The sequence below is a fragment of the Choloepus didactylus genome, chromosome X (assembly GCF_015220235.1).
Source record: "Choloepus didactylus isolate mChoDid1 chromosome X, mChoDid1.pri, whole genome shotgun sequence".
Lineage (NCBI taxonomy): Eukaryota > Metazoa > Chordata > Mammalia > Pilosa > Megalonychidae > Choloepus > Choloepus didactylus.
In genome coordinates, this window is record NC_051334.1 from 88,790,021 (window position 1) to 88,810,154 (window position 20,134).

Sequence of the window (20,134 nt, forward strand, 5' to 3'; positions counted from 1 at the left end):
CATGTAAGAACTCTTTTATATTTATACAAATAAATACCCTCATTGTGCACTCAGGGTTTTGCTAAGTCCCACCTTTTACCTTTTAGCTTTTCTTCAGGTGACATATGTAACTCTAACCTTCCTCTTTCAACCATGTTAACATTCTTCTTTGTTTATTACCCTTCAGTATTGTATAATCTTAGGAGGATTTGGATAACTTATTCAAACATTTTACTTGTGATTGGTTTGTTGAGGTGTTCTATTTCTTCTCCAGTTAGGTTTGCTTGTTCATCTGTTTATAGGAAGTGGTCTATTTGTTCAAAGTTGCCTAGTTTGTTGGCATGCAGTTGCCCATAGTATCCCCTCATTATTGATTTTATTTCTGCCAAGTCAATAATGTCCCACTCCCATTTCTGATTTTATTTTTTTGCATCCTCTCTTTCTTCTTTATCAACCTAGTTAAGGGTTCATTGATTTTATTGACTTTCTGAAAGAACTAATTTCTAGTTTTGTAGATTCTCTCTTTTGTTTTTATGTTCTCAATATTATTTATTTCTGATATAATCTTTTTTATTTCTTTCCATCTGTTTGCTTTGGGACAGTTTGCTTTTCTTTTTGTAGTTCCTCTAGGTTTGCAGTTAAGTCCTTGATTTCTGCTCTTCTGTTTTAATATAGCCAGAGAGGCCAATGATATTCACTCTCAACACTGCCTTCCTTGCATGCAATAAGTTTTGATATGTTATGTTCTCATTTTCATTTTCCTCGAGATATTTAGTGATTTCCTTATAATTTCTTTCTTGACTCACTGGTTGTTTAAGACTGGGATTTTTAGTCTCCATGTTTTTCTGAATTTTCCATTCCTCCAACTGTTATTGATTTCAAGCTTCACTCCAGTATGTTCTGAGAAAATTTTGTATAATTTCAATCTTTTAAAATTTATTGAGACCTATTTTGTGACACAATATGTTGTGAATTCTGGAGAATGATCCATAAGCACTTGAAAAGAATGTATATCCTGCTGTTGTGGGTGCAATGTTCTGTAAATGTCTGTTTAGTCTAGTTCATTTATTATAGTATTCATGATCTCTGTTTCCTTACTGATTCTCTGTCTGGATCTTCTATCTATTGATGAGAGTGGTATATTGAAATATCCATCTGTTATGGTAGAGGTGTCTATTTCTCCCTTCCATGTTGCCAGTATTTGCCTCAAGTATTTTGAGGTACTGTGGCTAGGTGTATAAATATGATTGTTACTTCTTCTTGATAAATTGTCCCTTTTATTAATACAAAGTGTCTTTCTTTGCCTGTTTTAAATGATTTACATTTGATGTCCAATTTGTCTGATATTAGTATTGATACCCCACTCTTTTCTTTATGCTATTTGCATGGAACATCTTTTTCCAGCCTTTCACTTTCAACCTATTTTTGTCCTTGTGCCTAAAGTGAGTCTATTGTAGACAACATATTGGTGAATACTCTTTTTGTAAACATTCTGCTGGTCTCCTTATTTTGATTTCAGATTTTAATCCATTAACATGTAATGTTGTAATTTAAGGCAGTACTTTCTTCAGCCATATTGTCCTTTGGATTGTATCCATCTCTTTCATTTTGCTAATTCTGCTAGAAATGCAAAATATCAGAACTGGATTGGTTTTCAAAATGGAGATTTATTTGTTCACAAATTTATAATTCCAAGGTCATAAAAGTGTCCAAACTAAGGTATCAACAATAGAATAACTTCACTGAAGAAAGATCAATGGCATCTGGGGTTCTTCTGCCAAATGGGAAGGCACATGGCTGGAGTGTGTTGGGCCTGTATTGACGTTAGCTTCTGGTTTCCATTGCTTCCTCCAAAATATCTCTGGGCTTCTGCCCCAGATTTTCTCTCTCACTTCCTAAGCATCTTTGCTTGTTTCTCCCAGGACATTTCTCTTTAAATATCTGGGCATCCTCTCTTAACTTCTCTGGGGCAGACTCTGGATTTAATCTGTTAGCTTATCTCCTGATTCTGGTTTCAATATATGTCTATAAAATATCTCTGGAAATTTTCTCTCTAAGAAAATTCTGAGGTGTCTTAAACATTCAAGTAAACTAATTAAGATCAATCTTGAAAAGGCAAGGTCACATCTCCATGGAAATAATCTAATCAAATATCCCACCCACAATACGTCTGCTTCCACAAGATTGGACTGAAAGAAAATGGCTTTTGAGGGATACATAATAGGTTCAAACCAACACATGTATAATATCTCATATTTTTCTCTTTTTACCCTTTAGTTACCCTTACTGGTAATCTTCATTTCTGCACTCTCCTCTAAACTTCTGTGTCCTTTAATTTACTATTAGCCTATAGTACTCCCTTTAGTATTTTTTGTAGAGCAGGTCTCTTGTTCACAAATGCTGTCAGTGTCAGTTTATCTGTAAATATTTTAAACTCTTCCATATTTTTGAAGGACATTTTGGCTGGATATAGGATTCTTAGCTAGCAGTTTTTTTTTTCTCTTTTAGTATCTCAGATAAATCATACCACTGCCTTCTCCCTTCTATGATTTCTGCTGACAAATGTGCACTTAGATATTTTGAGCTTCCCTTGTATGTTAGATTATTTTTCTCTTCCTGCTTTCATAATTCTCATTGTCTTTGACATCTGATTATTAAGTGTCTTGGAGTAGGTCTATTTGAATCTATTCTGTTTGTGGTGCATTGCACTTCCTGGACCTGTAATTTAATGTCTTTCATAAGAGTTGGTAACTTTTCAGGGATTATTTCCTTAAATATTCTTTCTGGCCCTTTTCTCTTCTCTTCTCCTTCTGGGAAACATGTAACATGTATATTTGTGTGTTTTTATTGTCATTCCATTCCCTAAACACTGCTCATATTTTTCCATTCTTTTCCGTATCTTTCTTTTGTGTATAACATTCCAGATGACTTGCCCTCTTGTTCACTGATATTTTCTTCTGCCTCTTCATTTCTCTTGTTGCATGTTTCCATTATATTTTTCATTTCTTAAATTTTGCCTTTCATCCCGATAATGTGTTATTTTTTAAAAGCCTCTCACTTCTTTATGGTTGCCCAATGTTTCCTTTATTTCTGTGCCAGTTTGGATATATTATGTCCCCCTGAAAAGCCATGTTCTTTAATGCAGTCTTATAGAGGCAGACTGACTAGTCTGTTGATCAGGATGATACAGTTAATTAATTTGTTTTCATGGAGGTGTGGACCCCACCCAGTCAAGGTGGTCTTGATTAGTTCACCGTACTACTTAAGAGAACTCAAGAGCTGACACAGATGCTTGCTGATACTTGGAGACATTTGCAGATGTGGACAGAAGGATGTTTAGAGATGCTAAGCTAAGAGGTGAAGCCCAGAGCATGCCCCAGAGAATCTGAAAAAGGAACCCAGATGCTCAGATGCACAGGAGCTGAAGAAGCTGATAAGGACATGAATGGACATTCACACACTGATGTTTATAGTGGCAGTATTGATGATTTCCAATGGACAGTGGTGGTCTAAGTGTACAATGATGTATGAACAAAACGAACTATAGTATATGCATTCAAGATATTTAGCAGCTGCAAGAAGGAATGAAGTTGTGAAATGAGCAACTAGGTGAAAGGATCTTGAGGATAGCATTTTGAATGAAGTATACCGGAAAGAAAAAGACAAACTCATAATGCCTCACTAATATGGACTAAATGTAATGTACAAACCCTGAGAATTAAATTTGAGAACATAGGTTATCATGGGGAGGCTTACTGTAAAGGTGTCTGGATTGTAAGCTCTTACAGAACTCACATCAGTTGAGTTGTAATGGTTATCTCTAAATTCTGAGAGATAACCTGTTCAGTTTCTGGAACTTTGGGTATTTGCATGACACCTGAGGATCACAGCTAGATTTCAGCAGCCAAGAATGTCAGTATTACCGTAAACTGCAACTGCTGAAAAAGCTTAAAAAGCATTCAGACTTCAATTAGAGATATGAATGAATTGGATATGCTTAGTACTAAGGCAAACCAAGCCAAAGGGCAAAGGACAATAGTGACTGTGTAATAAAACTTCAACTTCTGTGTGAGACCAAGGGAAGAGATGTCTATTTGGTGCAGGATCTATATATTTTCTGTAGCACACTATATAATTTAACTAGTACAGTCAGTTTATTCAAACACCATAATTATCTGGAACTTTGAATAGGAAGTGATATCTGGTAGATTTATACATCTTAACACGAAATCCAACTACAACACAAAGTAATTTTGACAGAGAATAAAATTGCATTTACAAGGACCCTCTGAGGAACTGGGGGAAATATGGAAATATTATACTTCCCCACATGGGTTATTAATGCTATTCTTGCAAGCATTGAGGACTACCAATTTGATAGGCCAAATCCTCAATGTTCAGGCTTGCCCTTTTCAAGCCTATTACTGCAAAAGACAGTCTAAGCCTAATTATAATTGTGCCTAAGAGTATCCCCCAGAGAACTCTTCTGTTGCTCAGATGTGACTTCTCTTTCTCTAAGCCCACAGAGCAGGTAATACATTGACCTCCCCCCTACCAGGGGCATGACTCCCAGTGGTATAAACCTCCCTTGCAATGTGGAATATGACTCCCAGGGATGGGCCTGGACACAGCACCATGGGATTGAGAAAATCTTCTAGACAGAAGGGGGGAAGCAAAGTGAAACAAAATGAAGTTTCAGTGGATGAGAGATTTCTAATGGAATTGAGAGGCACTCTGGAGGGTATTCTTATGTGCTATATAGATATCCCTTTTTAGTTTTTAGTATATTGGAATGGCTAGAAGGAAATACCTGAAACTGTTGAAATGCAACCAGTAAACTTGATTTTGAAGATGATTGTAGAACTAGGTAGCTTACACAGTGTTACTTTGTGATTGCAAAAGCCTAGTGGCTCACACTCCCATTATCCAATGTATGGACAGATGAGCAGAAAAATGGGGACAATAATTAAATGAAAAAATAGAGTGGGATGGAGGGATGGAATGTTTTGGGTGTTATTTTATACTTTTCTTTTATTCTTTCATTTCTCTGTTTTGGAGCAATGAAAATGTTTAGGAATTGATTGTTGAATGAATGCACAACTATATGATGGTACTGTAAATTTAAAATGTGGATGATTGTATGTATATGGATGTATCTCAATAAAACTGAATTAAAAAAAAAAACAAAAAGCAAAAAAAAAATGTACAAAAATAGAAGCTTAGAGAGAAAAGCCCGGGGACATTTTGAAGAAAACCGTTTGGAAACCAGAACCCAGGAGCAAAGGATGATCAGACACCATTCATTCCATGTGTCTTGCTAGCTAACAGAGGTGTTCCAGAGGCCATCAGGCATTCTTCAGTGAAGGTATCCTCTTGTTGATACCTTAGTTTGGACACTTTTATGGCTTTAGAACTATAAATTTATAACCAATAAATCCCCTTTATAAAAGCCAATCCATTTCTGGTATTTTGCATAATGGTAAAATTAGCAAACTGGAACAGATTTTAGTACCAGAGAAGTGGGGTGCTGCTGGGTTGCAAATACCAAACATATTGGAAAGGCTTTTTAAGAGGGTAAGGGGAAGATTCTGGAAGAATTATGAAAAACTTGACAGAAAAGTCCTAGATTGCTTTGTAGAGACTGTTTGTAGATGTGTGGACTCTAAAGATACTTCTGGTGAGGACTTAAACAGAAATGATGAATGTGTCATTGCTAACTGGAAGAAAGGTCATCCTTGTTTTAAAGTGGTGGAGAATTTGGCAAAATTGGGTCCTGGTGTTGGACAGAAGGCATAATTTGAAAACAAGCTGGGATATGTAACTAAAGAGATTTCCAAATTAATGTGGAAAATTCAGTCTGTTTTCTCCTTGCAGCTTATAGTAAAATGCAAGAGGAAAGAAAAAAGCTGAGAACTGAACTCTTGGGCATAAGGAAACCAGAAATTGATGGTCTAGAAAATTATGGGCTTCCAGAAAGTGAGACCCTAGAGGATAATGTACCATGTGAGGATTTAATGAAAACTAGAACCAGCTAGCCATTTCACTACAAGCCAGGATTGGAGATGGAGTTATCCAGAAAGGATTTGTGGAAAGTCCTATTGTCTGATGGTTTTGATCTTGTGTGCTGCATGCCAAATCAACAAATATTTTGTGAGATCTGTATAACAGATCCACTGCCATACTGGACTGAGAAGGATGGAGAAGGGAAAATTTGAGAGAATGACTTCAAAGGCAGACCCTTGGTAGCTGAAGTCTAGAGTCAGGGAATCTCGGGCCAGGAGTTTGCCCTAGAGTAGCATTTTGTCAGGAGTAGCTTGGAAAGCATGAGTTTGCCCTAGAGGCAGAGAGTGAGCCTTCCACCTCGATGCTCAGGAAGAGTGCTGCCACCCCAGGCCTCAGAGTGTGGAGCACATTCCCCAGAGATTGGGGAAAGCCTGGCCACCAACCCATTGTTATGAAGGGATTGAGCATTTGCCCCAGAGATGGAAAAGTCAGGGTGCTGCTGCAATGTTTCAGGAGGGTGGAGCTGAGGATAAAGTGTTCTCATCAATGCATGGAAGTTGGAGCACTCACCCCAGCATCTGTAGAGAAAAGGGCTGCTGCAAAGGCCCTTAGAAAGGGTTGGAATCCTGTTCTCTCAAGCCCCAAGGATAAAACACCATTCTATAAATGAGTCAGACTTTGAAATGTAATGAAGTTTGCCTGTGGATTTTAGGAACTCTTTCATATTTTGGAACACTGTTTTCCATATAATTTTTTCCTATAGCAACAGGGACTTTTATCCTATGACTATACCTCTTCTTATATTGGAAGCAGATAACTTGTTCTGAATTCCACAGCTTCACTGCCAGAGAATTTTCCATTAGGATAGACCATGCCTGTCATTGATATTGATAAGACTTTGTTCTCGTATATATTGTTATGGAATTAATGTATTTTTGCATTTGGAAACAGCATGTATTTCTGGGATCCAGGAAGTGGAATGTGCCAGTTTGGTTATGTTATGTCCTCCTGAGACGCCATGCTCTTTAATGCTATCTTGTGGAGCAGATTGATTAGTCTGTTGATTAGGGTGATAATTTTGATTAAATTATTTCCATGGAGTTGTGGAACCCTCTCATTTAAGGTGGGTCTTGATTAGTTCACTGGACTACTTAAGAGAACACAAGAGTTAACAAAGACTTACACTGATGCTTGGAGATGTTTGGTGATGTGGACAGAATGACATTTGGTGATGCTAAGCTGAGAGATGAAGCCCAGTTTGTTCCAGAAAAGCTAAAGGAGGAACCCCATATTCTTAGATGCAAAGGAACTGAAGAAGTTAAGTGAAACAATCCCAGAGACACTTTGGAGAAAGCTGTTTTGAAACCATAACCCAGGGGTGAAAGATCAGCAGATGCCAGTCATGTGCCTTGCTATCTAATAGAGGTAATCCGGACATCATCAGCTGCTCTTCAGTGAAGGTATCCTCTTGTTAATACTTTAGTTTGGACACTTTCATGACCTTAGAACTGTAAATTTGTAACACAATAAATGCCCTATATAAAACCCAATCCATTTCTGATATTTTTAGCAGTGGCAGTATTAGCAAACCAGAACAATATCCTTCATATCTTTTGCCACATTTTCCTTCAACTTGTTGAATTCATTTAGAAGATTTGTTTGAACATCCTTAATTAATTCCTTCACCTCCTGTATCTCATCTGAAGTTTTAGGTTGTCCCTTTGACTGGGCCATATCTTCATGCTTCCTAGTATGATTTGTGATCTTTTATTGTGTCTAGGCATTTGATTTTCTTGATTAGTTTGTCTGAATGTCATTTTCTCTCTGTTGCTTAGGGTTTTCTTGTTCATTGGCTTTGCACTCTGTTTTCTGATATTCCATTCCACTTATTCTGGACTTCTAGCATAGCTTCTGTTTAACTGTTCAGATTTTTTTCAGTTCTTACTTTTCTGATTCTTGACCTGCATATACGGGATGATTTTTAAGATTGTCCATTTTGTGCAATTCTTTCACTGCTTGGAAAAAGCTTTCCCTTCCCTCTTAATCCTCACAGAATGCTGATCTGCTGTTGTTTTATTTGCCACTATATGTACATATATATACAATTTTATTGATATATAATCCCATAACATATAATATTTGGAAGTTTGCAATCAGTTGTTCACAGTATCATCATATAGTTGTGCTTTCATCACCACAAATTTTGAACATTTTTGTTACTCCAAAAAATAAGACAAAAATTAAAAAAAAAAAATGAACATCCAAAACATCCTATTCCCCTCCTCTGCCATTGTTCATTTACTTTTTTAATGAAGTTTAATTGAGATATATTCACACAGCCTACATTCATCCACAGTGTACAATCAATTATTCATGGCACCATCATACAGTTGTGCATTCATCACCAGAATCAATTTTTGAAACTTTTCCTTACTCTGAAATAAAAATAGAAGCAAAGAACACAAAATCTTTCCATCCCCTCCAATCCCACACTATTCTTCATCTAATTTTTGTCCCATTTTTCCACTCAACTGTCCATACACTGGATAAAGAGTGTGAGCCAAAAGATTTTCACAATCACACTGTATAACTATATAGTTGCAATCTACATAGTTATACAGTCATCTTCAAGAATCAAGGTCACTGGGTTGCAGTTTGACAGCTTCAGGCATTTCCCTCTAGCCATATCAACACACTAAAAATTAAAAGCTGAAGTCTGTATACTGCATAAGAATACCCTCCATAGTGACCTCCCAACTCCATTTGAAATCTCTCAGCCCCTGGAACCATATTTTATTTCATCTATCTTCCAATTTTGGTCAAGAAGAACCTCTCATTCCCACAGTACTGGGTCCAGGCTCATCTCCAGGAGTCATTTCCTGCATTGTCAGGGGGGATTTACACACCTAGTTGTCATGTCCCACATAGGAGGGAGGGTAGTGAGTTCACCTGATGAGTGGGCTTAGAGAGAGTGAGGGCCACCTCTGACCAAAAAAGAGGCTCTCTCAGGGGACACCATGGCACAGTTATGAGTGGTCTTAAAACTCTACCTTACAGCAACTAGTGTCACAAGGGAAATCTCCCAGAATGAGGGTTTGGCCCACTAAATTGGCAGTCCTCAATGTTTATGGGAAAACCAGCAGTAACCCAGGTGGGGAAGTCCAACACTTCTGCATTTTCCCCCAGTCCCTTGGGGAGGCCCACCAATACACTTATACACTCTGCACATTTCACTCCAGGATATATCAGGATTTCACCCAGCCTGTATAATCTCACCAAATCCCACTTCCCATTCATGCCCCCTGCATTTATCATGTTCAAACAAACTGATATGGTAAGTTAATTTATCCAGTGTGCTAGAGAAAATATAGATATTGCACCAGATAAACATCTCCTCCCTTGGTCTCTCACGTAAACTGCAGTTTTAAAATCTAGTCAGTATCATCCTTTACCCTTGGGCCTGATTTGCCTTATTCCTAATCAGATGTTCTTTGTTCATATTTCTAATTAAATCTGAACTCTTTTCAGCTCTTTCAACAGTTGCCATAAAGGGTAACACTGACATTCATAGTTGCCAAGTTCTAGCTCTGAGTCTCATGTGTCACACAGATACCCAAAGTTCCAAAGAGAGACCAGGATATACACCAGGAGTTCAGCATCTCAAGATCTAGAGATAACCATTGCCACTCAGGAATAGATGTGACTACTGTAAGAGCTTACACTCTGGGGACCATTACAATAAGCATTCCCCTGATAAGCTGTGCTCTAAGATTCAGCTCTCAGAGTTGACACATTATATTTAGTCCATATTAGTTAGGCATTATGTTTGTCCTCTCATTTCTGACGTGCTTCACTCAAAATGCTGTACTCAAGATCAATTCACATAGTTGAGTGTCTCGCAACTTCATTCCTTCTTGTAGTCACTCAGTACTTTGCTGTATGCATACACCACAGTTCACTATTTTGTTCATCCATCAATATACTCTTAGATCACCTCCAATTATTGCAAATAGTGAATAATGCTGCCATATACACTGATGCATAAATGTCCATTCATGTCCCTGCTCTCCAATCTCCCAAGTATATACCCTGTACTAAGGTTATGGGATCTTGAAACCTCCACATAGCTAGCTTCTTGTGGGACCACCATACTGTCCTCCAGATAGGCTACACCATTCTACTTCTCCACCAGTGGTGAATGCATACATTGCTCTCTCCAAGTTCTCTCCAGTAGTTGTGTTCCTCTGTTTATTTTTCCCTGCAGTTTTATAAGAATATATTCAAATAACATACAATCATCCACAGTGTAAAATCGTTTTCAGTATCATCATGTAGTTGTGCATTCATCACCACAATTAACAGTTACACATTTTCATTACTCAAAAAAAAAATGAAACAAAAGAATAATAAAAAAGGATAAAAGGAAAAGTAAAAATAAAATAAAATACAGCAATAAAGTCAGTCAACAACACCACTTCCAAGAATCCAGTAACCCTCCCCTACACCTGTCACTCCCAGACATTCAGCTTCAGTATGTCGCCCCTGTTACATTTAATGGGAGCATACTATGGTGTTATCGTCAACCCCAGACTCCAGTTGCATTGGTTATTTTCTTTCCACCAATACCCTCCCCTTTCCAACATCCCACAAGGTTAACATTCTTATGTTCTCCCCCATGTAAAAACAGTTTTACATTTGTGTATTTTGCCACCATCAGTGACCAATCTAGGTTTCACCAAGCTACACAATCCCTGTCTCTATCATCCATCCTTCCCTCTGGTATCACACATGCCCCCAACTCTCCTCCCTCAACCCTACTCACAGACATCTTTGGTCAGTGCACCTACAATACTGTGTTACCATCACACAGCACTGCACTCTCCATTTCTGGATCCATGCAGTCATTCCTGCTCAATATTCTATAATCCTTCAGCTTAAGGTGCCTGATCTCTAACAACTTTCTATCCCTTGATAGCCTGTGTTCTCAGTTTTCACTCTCAAAGTTTGCTCATTAATGCTAGTTCATATTAGTGAGACCATACAAAACTTGTCATTTTATTTCTGGCTGACTTCACTCAACAAAACATACAGAAGGTCCATTAACATTATTATATGTTCTGCTACTTTGTTCTGCCGTACAGTTGTGTAATATTCCATTGTGTGTATATACCACAGTTTGTTTATCCACTCATCTCTTGATGAATATCTGGACTGTTTTGATCTCTTGGCAATCATGAGTAAAGCTGCTATAAACATCAGTTTACAAACATCTGTTTGTGTCTTAGCTTTCAGTTCCTATGGGTAGATACCTAGTAATGGGGTTGCTGGATCACATGGAAATTCTATACTTAGCTTCCTGAGGAACTGCCACAGTACTTTCCAGAGAGGCTGCACCATGCTACACTCCCACCAACAGTGAATAAGTGTGACTCTTTCTCCACACCCTCTCCAGTGCTTGTAATTTTCTGTTTTTTGGATAATGGCCATTCTGGTAGGTGTGAGTGATATCTCATTGTGGTTTTTATTTGCATTTCCCTGATAGCCAGTGAAATTGAACATTTTTTCATATGTTTTTGAGCCATTTGTATTTCCTCTTCAGGAACGTGTCTATGTCTTTTGCCCATTTTTAAATTGGATTGTTTGTCATTCTCTTGTTGAATTGTAGATTTTCTTTATACATCCTGGATATTAAAACTATCTGATACATGGTTTCCAAATACTGTCCCCCAATTGTGCAGGCTGCATTTTTACTTTTTTAAAAAATTCCTTTGATGTTCAAAAATGTTTGATTTTGAAGAGATCCCATTTATCTATTTTTTCTTTGATTGCTCATGCTTTGGGTTTATGGTCTAGGAAGCCACTTCCTATCACTAGATTGTTTGGTATTTCCCTACATTTTCTTCTAATGGTATCTTTGTTTTGTGACTTTGGTATTAGGTGATGATGGATTCATAGAATGAGTTAGGTAGCTTTCCCTCCACTTCAATTTTTGAAGAGTTTGAGAAAGATCTAATGTGTAGATCCTTATTCCATTTTGAGTTAATTTTTGTATAAGGTGTGAGATAGGAGTCCTCTTTCATTCTTTTGGATATGGATATCCAGTTCTCCAAACACCATTTATTGAAGAGGGTTCTCTGTCTCAGTTGTTTTGACTTGATTACCTTAAGAAAGATCAAATTTCCACAGATGAGAGGTTCTATTTCTGACAACTCAATTTGATTCCATTGGTCAGTATATCTATCTTTATGCCAGTACCATGAAATTTTGACCACTGCTGCTTTGTAGTTTACGTCAAAGTCAAGTAGTGTGCGATCTTCCACTGCCTTCCTCTTCTCAAGATGTCTGTGGCTATTCAAGGCACCTTGCATCTCCAAATAAATTTTTTATTGGTTTTTCTGTTTCTTCAATATAAGTTGAGGGAACTTTCATTGGTATTGCATTGAACTGATAAATTATTTAGGTAGAATTGACATTATAGTTATATTATGTCTTCCAATCCAAGAATGTAGTATGTTTTTCCATTTTTTGCATCATGTTTTATTTCTCTAGCAGTTTCTTAGTTGTCTCTGTATAGGTCTTTGTGGTCTTGTTTAACTTTATTCTGAAATACTTGATTCCTTTGGTTACTACTGAAAATGGAAATTTTTTCTTGTTTTCCTCCTCCTGTTGCTCATTGTGCATAGGAAAACTACTGATTTTTGCTTATTGATCTTGTATCCTGCCACTTTGCTGTATTCATTAATTAGCTCTAGTAGATTTGCTGTAGATTTTCCTGGGTTTTCTACATAGAGGATCACATATTCTGCAAACAGTGAGAGTTTTACTTCATGTCCAATTTTGATGCCTTTTGTTTCTTTTTCTGGCCTAATTGCCCTAACTATAACTTCCAGAACAATGTTGAATAACAGTGGTGACATTGGTCATCCCTGTCTTTTTCCTGATTTTAGAGGGAAAGTTTCAGACTTTCCCCATTGAGTACGTCAGCTGTGGGTTTTTTGTATATTGCTTTTATCATACTGAGAAAGTTCCCTTCTATTCCTATGCTTTGAAGAGTTTTCACCAAGAAAGAATGCTGAATTTTGTAAAATGCCTTTTCTGCATTGATCAAGATGATAATGTAGCTCTTCCACATTGATTTATTTGTGTGGTGTATTACATTAATTGATTTTCTTATGTTGAACCAGCCCTGCATACCTGGAATTAATCCCACTTGATCATGGTGTATAATTCTTTTAATGTGCTGCTGGCTATGATTCGCAAGTATTTTCTTGAGGATTTTTGCGTCTATATTCATTAAAGTCAATGGTCTAGAATATTCTTTTTTTTGTGGTATCTTTGTTTTGTGACTTTGGTATTAGGGTGATGAGGGAATCAAAGAATGAGTTAGGTAGCTTTCCCTCCACTTCAATTTTTTGAAAAGTTTGAGCAGGATTGATACTAAATCTTTAATGAATGTTTGGCAGAATTCACATGTGAAGCCATCTGATCCTGGGCTTTTCTTCTTTAGGAGCTTTTGGAAGATTGACTCAATCTCTTTACTTGTGATTGGTTTGTTAAGGTTGTCTAATTCTTCTGAAGTCAATGTGGGTTGTTTATTCTTTTCTAGGAACTTGTCCATTTCATCTAGGTTGTCTAATTTTTTAGCATTTGGTTATTCATAGTTTCCTCACATTATCTCTTTTATTTCTGTGGGGTCAGTAGTTATGTCTCCTTTTCCATTTGTGATTGTGATTATTTGTATCCTCTCTCTCTCTTTTTTTTTTTTGGGGGGGGGGTGGTTAGGCTAGCTAATGGTCCATCATTTTATTGATTTTCTTAAAGAACCAACTTTTGGTTTTGTTGAATCTCTCTATTGTTCTTCTGTTCTCAGTTTCATTAATTTCTGCTCTGTCATTTTTTATTTCTTTCCTTTTGTGTGTTTTGGAGTTATTTTGCTCTTCTTGTTCCTCCAAGTGAGCAGTTGAATCCTCAAATTTTTCTCTTTCTTTTCTTTTAATATAGGCATTTAGGGAAATAAATTTCCCTCTCATCACTGCCTTTGCTACATCCAATAAATTTTGATATACTGTGTTTTCATTTTCATTTGCCTCAAGGTATTTAGTGATTTCTTTTACCCACTGGTTGTCAAAGAGTGTGTTCTTTAGCCTCCATATTTTTGTGAATTTTCTGACCTTCTTCCTGTTATTGATATCCAACTTCATTCCATTATCATCTGAGGAGGTATTTTTTATAATATCAAATCTTTTAAATTTGTTGAGTCTTGCTTTATGACCCAACATGTTGTCTATCCTAGAGAATGATCCATGAGCACTTGAGAAAAATGTGTACCCACATATTGTAGGATGCAGCATTCTATAAATGTATGTCAAGTATAGATCATTTATCATAGAATTCAACATTTGCCTCCTTACTGATCCTCTATCTAGATGTTCTATCCATTGGTGAAAAGGGTGTGTTGAAGTCTCCAACTATTATTGTAGAGGTATCACCTACTTCTCCTTTCAGTGTTCTCAGTGTTTGCCTCATGAATTTTGGGGCACTCTGGCTTGGTGCATAAATATTCATGATTTTTTTTTGATGAATTGACTCTTTTATTGATATGTAGTTCCTTCTTTGTCTCTGTTAATTGTTTTACATTTGAAGTCTAATTGGTCTGATATTAATACAGCTACTCCTGCTTCTTTCTGGTTATTTTTTCTATGATATATCTTTTCCTAACCTTTCACTTTTGGCTATTTTTGTACTTGTTTCTGAAGTGAGTTTCTTGTAGATAGCATATAGATGGGTCCTGTTTTTTAATCCATTCTGCCAGTCTATGTCTTTTTATTGGGGAATTTAAACCATTGACATTTAATGTTATTACTGTAAGAGTAGTACATTCTTCTTCCATTTTGTCTTTTGATTTTATGCATCATACCTTGCTTATTTTTCCTTATCTCTCTCTCCTTTTACCCTTCCCGATAGTCTTAATTTCTCCACTCTTCTCCAAACCTCTCTGCCCTATCTTTTTATCACTCACTTTAGTATTTCTTGAAGCACAGGTCTCTTATTCACAAACTCTCAGTGTTTGTCTGTCTGAAAATATTTTGATCTGTCACTCATTTTTTAAAGAAAAACAGTTTTGTCAGGTATAGAATTCTTGGTTGGCACTTTTTCTCCTTTAGTATCTCAAATATATCATATTACTGCCTTCTCACATCCATGGTTTCTGGGGAGAAAGCCGTACATAGTCTTATCAACCTTCCCTTCTATGTGATAGATCACTTTTCCCTTACTACTTTCAGAGTTCTTTCTTTGTCTTTGACATTGGAGAGTCTGATTAGCAAGCATCTTGGAGTAGGTCTATTGGGATCTATTCTGTTCAAGGTATGCTAGATGTATTGAATCTCTAATTTTATATCAGTCATAACAGTTGGGAATTTTTCAGCGATTATTTCTTCTATTATTCTTTCTGTCCCTTTTCTCTTCTCTTCTCCTTCTGGGACACTCATAACACATATATGCATGCACTTCATTTTGTGACTCAGTTCCCTAATGTCTGCTCATATTTTTGCATTCTTTTACCTAACTCTTATGAAAGACATTAAATTACAGATTCAAGAAATTCAGTGGACCTCAAAAAGAATAGATCCAACTAGACCTACTGCAAACACTTGCTGATCAGATTGTCCAATGTGAAAGACAAAGAGAGTAATCTGAAAGCAGCAAGAGAAAAGCAATACCTCACTGACATGAGGAGTTCAGTAACATTATGTACAGATTACTCTGCAGAAACCATGGATGCAAGAAAGCAGTGGTATGATATATTTAAGATACTGAAACAGAAAAACTGCCAACCAAGAATGTTTTATCTGGCAAAACTGTCCTTCAAAAATGAGGAAAACTCACAGATGTGGAGCTATTAAGATCAGCAATATCTGTGAGTTCTCCAGGTCAGAGGGCCAACACCCCTTCCTGCCATGCACAGACCCAAAGGAGGAGGAGCCATCAGTGCTGGGAACCAGGAGGGAGAACTGTAGTTGCAGCTCTGATTGAAAAGTTCAGACTCCTGAAGAAAAACTCTAACTATAGATAGACTGAGACCAGACACCAGAGAATCTGGGAGCAGGCAGCCTGGCAGAGGGGAGATTGGGCTATCAAAAACAGCAAAAAAAAAAAAAACAAAAACAAAAACAAAAAAACAAAAAAAATGTAGATTTTTTGGAGTTCCAGTGAACATAACACAGAGAAGGGCAGGGCTCAAACAGAATCATGCATATGTGCAAATCCAGGGGGCAAGGGCCAGAAAAGCTGGTTTCTCTGCTTTCTTGATTTTTCCTTAATGACCCTAAACTCCTTGTCTCTTAGCATTCCAATAGCCAATTAGATATACAAGGAGGGTCCTTTTTCTTTTCTTTTCTTTTCTTTTCTTTTTCTTTTTCTTTTTTTTTTACCTTTTACCTTTTTCTAAAACACTTAGTCTAAGAAGCACATTACAGGAAGCATCAAAAACTTGGAATTTGGGCCCAAGCAAGAGCAGAGTAAGATAGTTTTGAGGGACAAAGCAAGAAGTCTAGTGGCTGAGAAAATTCACTAAACACCATAACTTACCAAGAAAAGGGTGGCATCCCCTTACAGCCATCTTCCTGGAAAGCTGGGAACATTCCTGCCTGGCACCAGCACCACAGCCCAGAGCTTCCCAAACAACCCAATGCAATGGAAATTGTTTCCAGCAACATACACACACACACCACAATAACTGGCATGGACAATAGCTTTTACACACCCACAGATAATTGTCCAAGAGCAGCAAAGGCACAGCTGTGTGAAAAGGGGGAAATTAACATTCCCCATTCAGCCTCTCTTTCATCAGGCTGGGAATGCCCCTATATGGCCCTGTGGCTCAGAACATCCTTTGGGGGATGGTGCTTACCCAGGACATATCAGAGTCTTCCCTCAGCAGAGGCCCTGGGAGGGCACAGCTTGGAAGACATACTGACTTGCAAGTCCCAGGGATCAGACAACAATACCAAAGACATGTGGGTCAGCAGCAGAGATAAACTGTGGCAAGAGTGAACTGAAGGATTAGACTATTGCAACAGCTTTAAATCTCCAGGAACACCTGGGAGATTTGATTATTGAAGCCACACTCCATCCCTAACTGCTCAGACACAGGCTCCACAGTTAGGGAGAGAAGCACCAACTACACACACAAACTTGGTGCACCAATTGGGCCCCCACAAGATTCAGATCCCCACTCACCATAAAGACAAAATGGGGAAAACTGGCTTGAAGGGAATAGGTGGCTTGTGGATGCCACCTGCTGGTTAGTTAGGGAAAGTATAATCCCCCAAGTTGTAGATCTGACAAATTAGAGATAAGGGTTTGAATCAGTCTACATATCCTAAAAGAACCCTGTCAAGTTAACCAAATGCCAAGAGGCCAAAAACAACAGAAAATTGAAAAGCATATGAGAAAACCAGACAATATGGATAACCCAAAACCAAAAACCCAACTCAAAAGAACAGAGTAGACACAGTACTTGGAGCAATTAATCAAAGAATCAAAGACAGTGACAGCATGGCACAACATATAAAGAACATGAAGAAGACCTTAGAAGAGCATAAAGAAGAGTTGTGAAAGTAAATGAAAAAATAGATCTTGGGCAAAATGGCAGCATAGAGAGGAATGGAAGCTAAGTAGTCCCCCTGGAACAACTGAAAAAAAAAAAAAAACCAGAAACAACTAGTAAATAATCCAGAATAACTGCAGGGGGACAAATGAGACAATCCACTCATCATACACCAACCTGAATTGGGAGGAATGCCCAAGATCACAGCATAAAATCTGTAAGTAAAACCTGTGGATCCAAGTCGTGAGACCCCTTCCTGCATAGCCCAAGCTGCAAAGCCTCATGGTGCCAGAGAAAAGCTCTCTCCCAGCAAGCAAATATAGCTCAGCTGAGCTCCAACTGGGGTTTTAAGTAGAGAGTGTGAACTGCTCACTACAGGTATGAACCCCCAAATAACAGACAGAGGCTTTGGGTGATGACTGACCTTGGAGAGCTGGAGGGTTGCCTTGGACTAGGTCTGAAGGGGACTATGTCTTTCTTTTTTGGCTCAGTGGAGAAAACCCCAGTGATTTTCAGTTTCCAGGGCTGTGACTCAGAGAAGGGTGGAGACAGCACAAGCAGAGGGAGAGAGACTGTTGAAATGATAATGACCTCCACCTGAGGGGTCTGTCATCTCTAAGAGGGAAGGGATGGAGCCCTTTCCATTCAGAACCAGACCCCAGAGCCTGGGGGAACACGGCCATACCTCCTCAAACCAGTCAAGAATTATAGGCTAACAGGCATCACCTGCTGGGCAGAAAATCACAGTGACCTGAGGCATCACAGGGTGGAGCAATTTTCTAAGACACATCCTCAGGGAAACCAGATACTGAATATTTCTTCCCTCTGGGACCTGAGTCTGTCCTGGTCTGGGAAAACCTGATTTGGATAACCAAGGAAACCATGCCTAGACAACAGAAAATTACAACCTACACTAAGAAAAACAAAGTTATGGCCCAGTCAAAGGAACAAATATACCCTTCAACTGAGATACAGGAATTTAAACAACTAATGCTAAATCAAATCAAAAAGTTTAGAGAAGATATTGCAAAAGAGATAGAGGCTGTAAAGGAAGCACTGGGCATGTATACGGCAGAAATTGAAAGTTTAAAAAAACAACTAGTAGAATCTATGGAAATGAAAGGCACAACACAAGAGATGAAAGACACAATGGAAACATACAACAGCAGATCTCAAGAGGCAGAAGAAAACACTCAGGAACTGGAGAACAAAATACCTGAAAGTCTACATGCAAAGGAGTAGAGGGAGAAAAGACTGAAAAAAATATGAGCAATGTCTCTGGGAACTTAAGGATGAAACAAAGAACAATAATATATGTATCATTGGTGTCCCAGAGAGAGAAGAGAAGGGAAAAGGGGAAGAAGCAATAATAGAGGAAATAATCAATGAAAATTTCCCATCTCTTATGAAAGACATAAAATTACAGATCCAAGAAGTGCAGCATACTCCAAACAGAAGAGATCTGAATAGGCCTGCACCAAGACACTTAATAATCAGATTATCAAATGTCAAAGACAAAGAGAGAATCCTGAAAGCAGCAAGAGAAAAGTGATCCATTACATACAGAGGAAGCTTAATAAGACTATGTGTGGATCTCTCAGCAGAAACCATGGAGGCAAGAAGGAAGTGGTGTGATATATTTAAGATACTGAAAGAGAAAAACTGCCAACCAAGAATCCTATATCCAGCAAAGCTGTCCTTCAAATATGAGAGAGAGCTCAAAATATTTTCTGACAAACAGAAAAATGAGAGACTTTGTGAACAAGACACCTGCCCTACAGGAAATACTAAAGGGAGCACTACAGAGTGATAGAAGACAGGAGTGTGTGGTTTGGAACACAAATTTGGGAGATGGTAGCACAACAATGTAAGTACACTGAACAAAGATAACTATGAATATTGTTGAGAGAGGAAGGTTGGGAGCATCTGAGACACCAGAAGAAAGGAGGAAAGATAAAGACTGGGACTGTGTAACTTGCTGAAATCTAGCGTGTTCAACAATTGTGATAAAATGTACAAATACGTTCTTTTATGAGGGAGAACAAGCAAATATCAACATTGCAAGGTGTTAAAAATGGGGAGGCATTGGGGGAGGGATACAATCAGCATAAACTAGAGACTGTAACTAACATAATCATTGTATTATGCTTCCTTTACTGTAACAAAGGTGATATACCAAGGTGAATGCAGATAAGAGGGGGGGATAGGGAAGGTATGTTAGACACTTGACATTGGTGGTATTGTCTGATTCTTTACTCTACTTTGATTTAAGGTTATTTTTCCTTTTGCTGCTTTCCAGCTGTCATTTTTTTTCCTCTTTCTTCTGCCTCTCTGCCTTCTTTGACTCTCCCTCCTGCCTTGTGGAGGAAATGTAGATGCCTTATATAGATAGTGGTGGAGGTGGTAAACACATAAATATATGACCATACAGAGAACCATTAATTATTTACTTAAGATGGAAGGTATGGTGAGTGAACAAAACCATATAAAAAAATGGGTTGATGAGAAAACCTAGAGGACAGTATAGTGAGTGAAATAAGC